The sequence below is a fragment of the Pseudophryne corroboree genome, chromosome 4 (assembly GCF_028390025.1).
Source record: "Pseudophryne corroboree isolate aPseCor3 chromosome 4, aPseCor3.hap2, whole genome shotgun sequence".
In the NCBI taxonomy this organism is placed as follows: domain Eukaryota; kingdom Metazoa; phylum Chordata; class Amphibia; order Anura; family Myobatrachidae; genus Pseudophryne; species Pseudophryne corroboree.
Window position 1 is genome coordinate 804,695,664 of NC_086447.1, and position 10,244 is coordinate 804,705,907.

The 10,244-nt window shown below is 46.0% G+C and overlaps 1 long non-coding RNA gene across 1 annotated transcript in view; it reads right to left on the reverse strand.

The window, feature by feature from the left end:
* Window positions 1-9,654, reverse strand: part of LOC134911800 (uncharacterized) — a 48,164-nt gene extending 38,510 nt beyond the window's left edge. Inside the window, exon 1 of the long non-coding RNA XR_010176850.1 lies at window positions 9,465-9,654. This is a non-coding gene — a long non-coding RNA (uncharacterized LOC134911800). The remainder of the gene's footprint in view (window positions 1-9,464) is intronic.
* Window positions 9,655-10,244: the final 590 nt, after the last annotated feature.

Genomic DNA, 10,244 nt, shown 5'->3' on the forward strand with positions numbered 1-10,244 from the left:
TCAACAAGCCCAGAACCGGGTAATTGGTACCCCTCCCTCTCTGCGACACTGATGACTACCCGTGGTAGGGCGTCTAAGACATGAGATGTGTCTATGACAGTGGTTCACAAACTTTTTTGAATCACGGCGCCCTAGAGTATCAGATTGCTTTTCACTGCACCCCTAGGACAAAAGTTTCTTATTGAGAAATTTAGAATGAGATAATAAATGAAGTAAATTGTGTTTATATGTCATCCCTAGGTTCAATTGTGTGGTGAGGGACAGGATTTGCTTCTGATTGTCCACATATTTTATGACTGGGAGCCACCAGCACTGGTTTTGCCTATTACAATAACTATAAATAATTGACTTGGTCCTGAATCACCAATCTAAGGCACCCCTGCAAGTGTCCCGAGACACAATAGGAATAGGGTGCCACGGCACACAGTTTGAGAACCACTGGTCTATGGCATAAAAAGGATAGGTGTACAAAAATAATCATTTATATTAGGCATCATCTACGTATGCCTTGAGAACAAGCATTGGGTATGAGATCCCAGCATACCAATGTAACTGTATCCTGATAACAATATTATACAGTATACATTTCTGCATTCAACTATTTATTCAGGTTGCTTTCTGTCTTTATGGAGTCAGACAACGTGGAAAAGGTCACCTGAGATGATTCTGCAATAGCTGACCTATTTGGGGAATTAACATTTTACTTTAATTATGCATCTTCTCTTCAAACTAACCCACATATCCCATTCCTGTTTAAGGAATAGAGGCTGAGCAATAATCTGTCATGGTCTTGTAACCTCAGCATTTAAAAAGACCGTGATGTATTGATGTATTGATGCAAGCGTCATGTTTTTGATTTTTAACCATTCTTCAAAATGTCTCAGCACTCATTAGGAATGAAAGTCTGTCTGTGTGTTATGCTGTATGAGCTGTGAGTGCATTTCAGCCCAGTCTGTCCATGATCTCCTATACTGTGAATAATACTGTATATTAGAGATGAGCGGATTCGGTTTTACTCGGTTTTACTCGGTTCTCAAAACCGAATCTTATTGGCTATCCAAAACACGTGACATCCGTGAGCCAATAAGATTCGGTTTTGAGAACCGAGTAAAACCGAGTAAAACCGAATCCGCTCATCTCTACTGTATATAGGTTTCACTAAAACTAAACTTCTTTATAAATCTACTGAAGTTTAAATATTAAATTGTATTTATAGTCTATAGCTCCCTCCTATAACTTGTTAAATAACGTATGGAAACACTTATTAGCCGGTCATTGTTTGGGATATCACAATTGTGTATAATTGTTTGTAATATTTAAGGTCACATTAGATCAAGCCAGGTTTGAGTACATTGTGACTCTGTTTAGTTTTGAAGAACTCTGCAATGCCCCACAATTAGTATCCCCAGCAGTGTACTGTATGATGTACAGTATGGCAAATATGTGAGCTTCTAGGACACGTCTGAGTCTAATTAAGATTCCATTGGACCTATGGCACATAGCACAAAGTACCAATGGGTGCTGCATCGTTGGACGCATTACGGCTGCAGACTGTCAGTGATTGACAGTCTGCTGCCGTTTAGGGCAGGAAGGTGGTGGTGATGGCCTTCATTTCCCAATAAAGAGGTGGCGGTGGCCTCCGTTTCCTAAAACAGAGGTGGCGATGGCCTCCGTTTCCCAAAACAGAGGTGGCGATGGCCTCCATTTCCAAAAACAGAGGTGGCGACGGCCTCCATTTCCCAAAACAGAGGATGCAATGGCCTCCATTTTCAAAAACAGAGGTGGCGATGGCCTCCATTTTCAAAAACAGAGGTGGCGATGGCCTCCGTTTTCCAAAACAGAGGTGGCGATGGCCTCCATTTCCCAAAACAGAGGTGGTGATGGCCTTTGTTTCCCAAAACAGAAGTGGTGATGGCCTCCGTTTATCAAAACAGAGGTGCGGATGGCCTTCATTTTCCAAAACAGAAGTGGCGAGGCCTCGTTTACCAAAAAAGAGGTGGCGATGGCCTCCATTTCCCAAAACGAAGGCGTGTCGTTGCCATATTGCGGGAGTGCTGAAACCAGGATCTCTGTCAAAAGACAGAAATTTCCTGGCCTCTTTGTAGGAACTGGATGGTGTCTCAGTCAGGGATAAGCGGTCAGGGTAGGCAGAGCCTCACCTGTCATAAATGATTAGCGTAATGCAGATAAGCATTTTGTATTTCTATAATGGGTGCAATGTGTGCGGTGCACGAGGGCCCCTGGTTCCATGGGGGCTACACACTGCACACATTAGACCCATGTTAATTACTTACCTTTCTGGAGTCCCGCATTGGGGCTGCAGCCACGGTAAGAAAAAAAAAACAGCAAAATGCCTGCTGTGCATGTGCAATAGGAATTTAGTCCCAGGAACATGGCAAGTGCCATGTTTTCGCAGACATGCACATGTAAGTAGACTCTCGCATAAAGCCAGAATCTACTGCGACATGAAGAGGAGAGGCCGCAGCCAGAGTCTGCACACGGACCCCCTCATAGGCATGCACAGGGGGGGTGCTTGGTGCGCACAGGCACCCCCTAATGTCCGGGACCCCCTTACACACGCCTGTAACTGAGTCATTGCCAAGCTTGCAGTTCTATTCCTGACTGTGTATGCCCACCCGCACTCTACGCCCGCCAGCATAGACCACCCACTCTCTACGGCCGTCCGCCTGCTCGCTATGCCCGCCCACCCCCAGTCTCTACACCTGCCCATCCCTGCTCTCTACACCCGTGCCCGCCCTCCACCTGCCACTTCCCTCTCTTCACCTGCCCGCTACACCCGGTCAGCAGGCTTGGCGATAGGGGAAGAGACACGCCACTGCAGGGGCAGTAGAGGATGCATTTGTCAGCTGCACCCGCTACTGGAATCCACATGTGAACAGGACTGCAGGGAAGGAGAGGGTGAAGGAGAGAGAAAGGATGGCAGTAGTTGTCTATGTATGGAGTGGCAGGCGGTGAAGAGCGCTCAACTGCGAGTGCACCCACAAGTAATGTATAATGTATATTATACAATGTATTTGGAGAGGCACTATGTGTCACATAATGTGTGTGGGGGGGCACTGTGTGGCATATGTGTTTAGGGTGCACTGTGTATTATATAATGTGTTTGGGGGGGTACTATGGGGTCTATTAAGGCCGGGGCATAATGTGGCGTAATGTGAATTTTGCCTCATATCGTGCAGCATAATGTAAATTTTGGCTCATACTGTGTGGCGTAATGTGAATTTTATCTCTTACTGTGTGGCGTAATGTAAATTTTGGCTCATACTGTGTGGCGTAATGTAAATTTAGTCTCATACTGTGTGGCATAATGTGAATTGTATCTCTTACTGTGTGGCGTAATGTGAATTTTATATCTTACTCTGTGGCATAATGTGAATTTTATCTCATACTGTGTGGCATAATGTGAATTTACAGCTCATACTGTGTGGCGTAAAATGAATTTTGGCTCATACTGTGTGGCGTAATGTAAATTGTGGCTCATTCCGTGTGGCTTAATGTGAATTTTGGCTAATACTGTGTGGCGTAATGTGAATTTCGGCTCATACTGTGTGGCATAATGTGAATTTTGGCTAATACTGTGTGGCGTAATGTGAATTTCGGCTCATACCGTGTGGCATAATGTGAATTTTGCACCAAGGCCCACCATTCTCTAGTTCCACCACTAGGTCAGAGATAGGTTGGGGAAGTGTAAGTAGCGATAGGGTGCAGCGGCAGCTAGGACTTTATGCCGTATCAGACAGTCAGTAGTGGCTACTGGTCGCACCATTATGTTTCATTTTATTTCTCTGGGGTGTATTGTATCTACTTGTATTATTAGGAACTAGAGATAAATTAGATTACGCCATGTGATTTTACTGAGAGAATGTAAAATAGTGTTAGACATGTCTCTGGGTGGTGCTAGACACGCCCAAAAGGCGGTGCTAGACACGCCCCTCCAGCAGTGCACCCCCAAATAAAATTAGCTGCGCACGCCTATGGACCCCCTCCTCTGTTAGAATGCCCATGCAAAGAAGATATTTATAACTGAAACCATTGGGTCATACACAGGTTATAATGCACATGGGCCCTCATTCCGAGTTGATCGCTAGCTGCTTTTGGTCGCAGCACAGCGATTAGGTGAAAAAGCGCCATTTCTGCGCATGCGTACGGGATGCAGTACGCACGCGTGAAGTACTTTCACACAAAACTATGCAGTTTTACACAAGGTCGAGCAACGCTTTTCTGTCGCTCTGTTGATCGGTGAGTGATTGACAGGAAGTGGATGTTTCTGGGTGGTAACTGGCCGTTTTCAGGGAGTGTGCTAAAAAACGCAGGCGTGACAGGTGAAAACGCAGGCGGGGGAGTGGCTGGCCGAACGCAGGGCGTGTTTGTGACGTCAAAGCAGGAACTAAGCTGACTGAAGTGATCGCAAGGTATGAGTAGGTTTTGAGCTGCTCAGAAACTGCATGAAAATTTTTACGAGCAGTTCTGCTAACCTTTCGTTTGCACTTCTGCTAAGCTAAGGGTGTGTACACACGGTGAGATAAATCTGTAAGATTTTGACTATATAGTCAAAATCTTATGAAAAGTTAGTGCATATCTCATGGTGCTAGGCAGCTTGCGATACAGATTCGATCCCGATGCGCGCTCCCGTGGGGTCGGTATCATAAGGCTAGATAGACTGTGCAGGCAAGTCAATCTTGACTATCTAGTGTACTATCTCTAGTATAAAGTATAGTCAAAATTGGCACCTAAGGTGCATACACACGGTGAGATTCGGACTTATCCGATTCTCACCGTGCGACAGGGGGCCGGGTCGGCACTTAGCCAGTATCGCAAGCACATAATGAGTGTGCTTGCGATGCTGGCTATGTGCGATGTCAATCCTGACTATCTCTTCTATAGAGATAGCCAGGATTGACTTGCCTGCACAGCCTATTTTTTTCTGCCGATGCCGACCGTGCGGGATCCGCGCATCGGCATCGGATCGGGATCACAAGGTGACTGTCACCTTGCGATCTGCACTATCTTTTCTTCCGATTCTGACTATATAGTCAGAATCGGAAGAAAATATCTTACCGTGTGTACACACCTTTAGTCAAAATCGTACATAGACAAAATCTCAAGCACAGATAGTCAAAATCTGTCCTATCTGTGCTATCTGGGCTCTGGGGGAGTTCAAGGGAAATCTTATAGTCAAAATCGAACATAGCAGGGATCTCACCGTGTGTACACACCCTAAGACACACTTACAGAGGGCGGCGGCCTAGCGTGTGCACTGCTGCTAAAAGCAGCTAGCGAGCGATCAACTCTGAATGAGGGCCATTGTGCACTGAATCCATAGGGTAACACAGATTATACTACCACACCTTTGCATAATGTGTGTGTGTGTGTGTTTGTGTGTGTAAATTTGTCTCTGATACTAACCAGTGCCTCCCCACCTTTTGACCTTACTCCACCTCAATGGTCGCAGGTGATCCGATGCTGCATCCTCGGATGCAGCACAGATCACTAATGCAAGCCGGAGGCGTTTACTTATATCAGACTCCTCCTGCTGCATTACCATATTAGTGCATTGCTACTGCTTCCAAGGAATTCCCACATTATGACGTATTTTAAATTGCAAAATTACTTGATACCACAAAGTAATTTGTGAAGTGAAAGACCAGAAATAAGTGACTCTATACGTAAATCTATTATTTCTTTATCCAATCAAAAATGACATAGCACTCTTTGGGGGCAATTCAATTATTTGTGACAGCGTGATAATTAACGGGCACCCATTGTTACTATTTCATTGTTTTGGGTACACCTTAATTACTGTGTTTATCGCGCCCAGTTAGTCAGTGGTTAGGAGCGTAAAGAGGCTAAAAATGCCTGAACTATTGGGCGCAACAGGAAAAAGTGCCGTTTGGGCACCCAAACAGCCGTCTTCTCGCACATTTCAGCTTGCTACCTCCGGGGGTGCAAGCTGAGATGTCACTGTCGCAGGTAATGGGTGTCTGAGCGGAACAATAATTGAATAGCTCCGATAGAGTAGACAATATCACCAACAATTGAATAGCCTCCTTAGTTTTCATCAAACTTACGGGGTTATTCAGGTCGCATTGCAATCGCGATGCGGCCACAATTTACCTTTGCCGGCACCAATGCGCGTACGCAGGCACTGGTTGACAGGCAGAGGCATTCGCGGGGCGACAACGCAGCATTGCAGGAGCAGGACGCTACAAACGGCAGTCGGGTTGGTGCCATTTTTGGAGCTGCTGTGTGACATCACACACAGCCTCTCCGATGGAAAAGATGGAGGTGGTGCGCCTGTCTTCGCATCCAGACTGTGAAGGCAGGGGTCATCCACAGTTACTGCTCCGGCATGCGATAGAAATGATTGCAGATTAGTCTTTTTGAACCTGTTGCATCTGCAATCCACCTATTCTACTGTCACATCCTTGCATTGGGAGGAATTCTTGTTTGCTGACTTTAACCCCGAGGTGGAGAGAATGAGCCAGTTGGTTGACCCAATTCGGTAATGCAAGTTATGGGTTAAGATTAACGAGCCTGAAATATATTATCATGTCCCATGCAATTAATACTCATTTCTGAATCCATGCACATTTCTAAAAACATTATTGTGTATACACCGCACTTGGGGCCTAATTCAGATCTGATCGCTGGGCAGCGATTTTTGCTGTCCTGCGATCAGATAGTCGCCGCCTACAGGGGAGTGTATTTTCGCTGTGCAAGTGTGCGATCGCAGGTGTAGCAGAGCTGTACAAACTCTGCGCAGCCCAGGACTTACTCAGCCGATGCGATCACATCAGGCTGTTCATTACCGGATTTGATGTCAGACACCCTCCCTGAAATCCCGTCTGCGTTTTCTGGACACTCCCTGAAAACGGTCAGTTGCCACCCACAAATGTTCTCTTCCTGTCCATTTCCTTGTGAATGCCCATGCGAATGGATCCTTTCGCACAATCCCGTCGCTGACCGGCGATCCCCATTGTGGTGCATACGCATGCACAGTTTGGATCTGATCGCCCGTTGTGCGAAAACGCACAGCAGCGATCAGATCTGAATTACCCCCTTTGTCCAGATCCACACATGGCCAACCATTTCAATCACAAAGCATTTCCACAACCTGAAGACTATTCCACAATGGGATTCTAATGCAGGGATGCATTTACAGTTATTAAGCAACCTTTTCTGGGGCTAGTTGTCCTTTGCTAGTGATTTTGCCCTCCCAACCGCTGGGATTATTATGAAACAGTTTTCCTCAAAACACATGTGATTTCTACCTCACTTGAATTATAAGGGTGCGGTCCGCAACCCGTTGCACTGGATGCCGGCGGAACCCCGACCGACGGCATCCTAATGTTAAGTATAGGGGCGAGGGCTAAGGTTAGGGCCTGGGGGAGGGTAAGGTTAGGCACTACGAGGGGTGGGGGTGCTAGCGAGTCTTAGCCCTAGCCGTCATGCCCTGTGATTAGCCGTAGCCGGCACACCCCACTATCTTAGCCCTAGCCTCCACCCCAGGTGGGTTAGGGTACAGGGAAGGGGAGGGCTAAATTAATCACCCCATCCTCTGCCAGCATTCTAAAAGTCGGGATGCCGTGGTCAGTCATGTGACCGCCGGCAGTCCGACCATCGGCGTATTATATCACACCCAATTATACATGGCTATCCACTGTGTGCTATTGGTGCATTTTCTTACTAAGTGGTTAATGTTAGTGGTTGTAGAGAAGCAAGGAGAGGACAGGTTATATTAGTGGATTGCTGCAAATTGCCTATCGCTTACTGTGTTGTCTGTCCCGTCTGTCCTATTTGTTTGTATTAGTTTGGATGCCTGGTGGTAAAAGAGGAGGCAACGGGTAGACATTCCTTTAGGACAGTGAGCAACAGAGAAGGAATGTATGATTTGAGATATCTAGTCCACCAGAGCCATCACTTTGGCGGCTTTCCCAGAAGGCTTTCCTGTGATTTGCCAAAATGCAGCATTGTATACACAGCAATATGTATTCCTGATTCCTGACATGTCAGGGATTTGCAGGGTGCCAGGTTTGAAAATGGAACTTTTGCCTTTAGCAAATCCCGTGGTTTGTACCCAGACAGTTTTTACAAAAAACTTTGATTTACTCAAATCTCTGATAGTAAATGTGTTAGAACAAATACTGTATAGTGGGACAAAAACCTGCACATGGTGTCAGAAAGCAGGAATAAATAACACTTTCATTGTGTCTCCATGTTTGATTTATTCAGTTCCCTGAGTGGCACATGACGGAGGTATTAATCTTGTGCAGTACTACATCTTATAAATAATAGCACTATAACCAAACAATCTGTACAGTTTTATTTGTATATTTGCTGTGGCCATATCTCTATCTATCTATCTATCTATCTATCTATCTATCTATCTATCTATCTATCTATCTATCTATCTATCCATATATATCAAATGGATGTATGTGTGTATGTATGTTCCAGCATAACTCTGGAATGCCTGGAGCAATTTACACCAAACTTGGTACACATATGACTTGCAATCTGGAAAAAAAATACTGTGGGGGTAACACACCCCTAGCACCATTAGTGGTGGGAATGGGGTAACCAGTAGCGGATCTTGCCACGGGCAAGCAGGACTTTTGCCCGGGTCGCTGCCATCCGGAGGGCACCGCACCATGGCAAGATCCGCTACTGCTGTGCCCATTGCTGCCCGCTGTGTCCCGCTCCCGCTGCCCGCTGTGTCCCTTCGTGGAGAGGACCTTTGCTGTGCGGTGCGCGATGACGTCATCGCGCACCGCACAGCATTTCAGCGGCGCTACTCTACTGTACAGGGGGCGTAACTGATCACGCCCCCTGTATGAAGCCACGCCCCTATTCCCCGCCCGGGGCGCAAAAAGAGCTAGAACCGGCCCTGGGGGTAACATGTAAAAATACATAGTTTTCAGGGTCACAGAGATGAATAGTGACACATCCGATGCTGTTTCAGTACAAGTTCAGCCCCCATTAGCATGGGGGGTGAGAAGGGGTAGTGAACTTAAACTTGAAGATGGGCACAATGAAAATAGTCTTATTGCAGTAAGATGTCCACGTGGGCTAAGCCGCAGCCAACAAGGTAGTGTGTATATAAGTTTCTATAAAAAAGGGCACTCATAGCTATAGAAAAACACATAGAAATTTATTTTCACCCATGCTGGGCACCTTGTGAAAAAAATCCCAAAGTATGGTGGCTCAGCATTAATATCAAGTAGCTTTAAATAAATCCATAATAGCAATTTAATATGCTCAAAAAAGTACTAATCATGTTTGTAGAGAAGAGAAAGATGAAATGGTCACTGACTGGTCCGTCGACCTCGGTCAGTAAATTACCGTTCAAGGCCCCCCTGCATCACATCAGTCACCCTCCTTTGTCAAGAGCCATCTGGGAATGAAGTACACAGCACCATCTTAAATAATGAATCATTACTTACAAATTTGAAACAGCCGCGTTGAACCGCCATCAGTCACACACCGGCGTGCGTCTCAGCCAAGTGCACATGTGCCAACGATCTCACCAATAAACTCACAGAAGCGCCCAGCCAGTCGGAAGTCATCTGCGTTCCAAGACGCTCTCAACTTCCGTACCGTGCGGTTCACAGCACAAACGTCACTTCCGGTGACGTGACAAGCCACTGAATCATGGATTGCTATAGCCGCTGTCATGGCAACACATTGCATTCAGAGCTAGGCTGCAGCCTTTACTCCATGCCCAGTGTTAGCTCAGATGCTGCAGCTGCATAAAGACACAATCACACTATTTATGACACAAATTACCAGCATATTAAATAGCTTACTACGGTGACTATTCAAAACATATTAAACAGATATGTCACTTATAATGCACAACACAAACCATAGCAGAAATGCATATGCCAGTGTGTGGCCACTAAACAACGTCCAACCTACCCATTATTCCTATTATCATCCAATTATGATTATAACCAAATCATTATAATGGTTAAAATAACCATATTAAAGGTGCTTATTGGGACTTCTTACCCAGATGGACTCATGACAGGGGACCACAAAGTGTCAAGTGCAATAGTCATAAATTGCAGCATCCAATGGCTATGACCCAATAAGTAGAGATGAGCGGGTTCGGTTCTCAGAGAAACGAACCCTACCGGACTTCACGTCACGAGGCCGGATCCGAGTCAGGCTCGGGTTTTCCCGCCTGACTCAGAAACCAGAACGAGGCAAAACGTCATCAT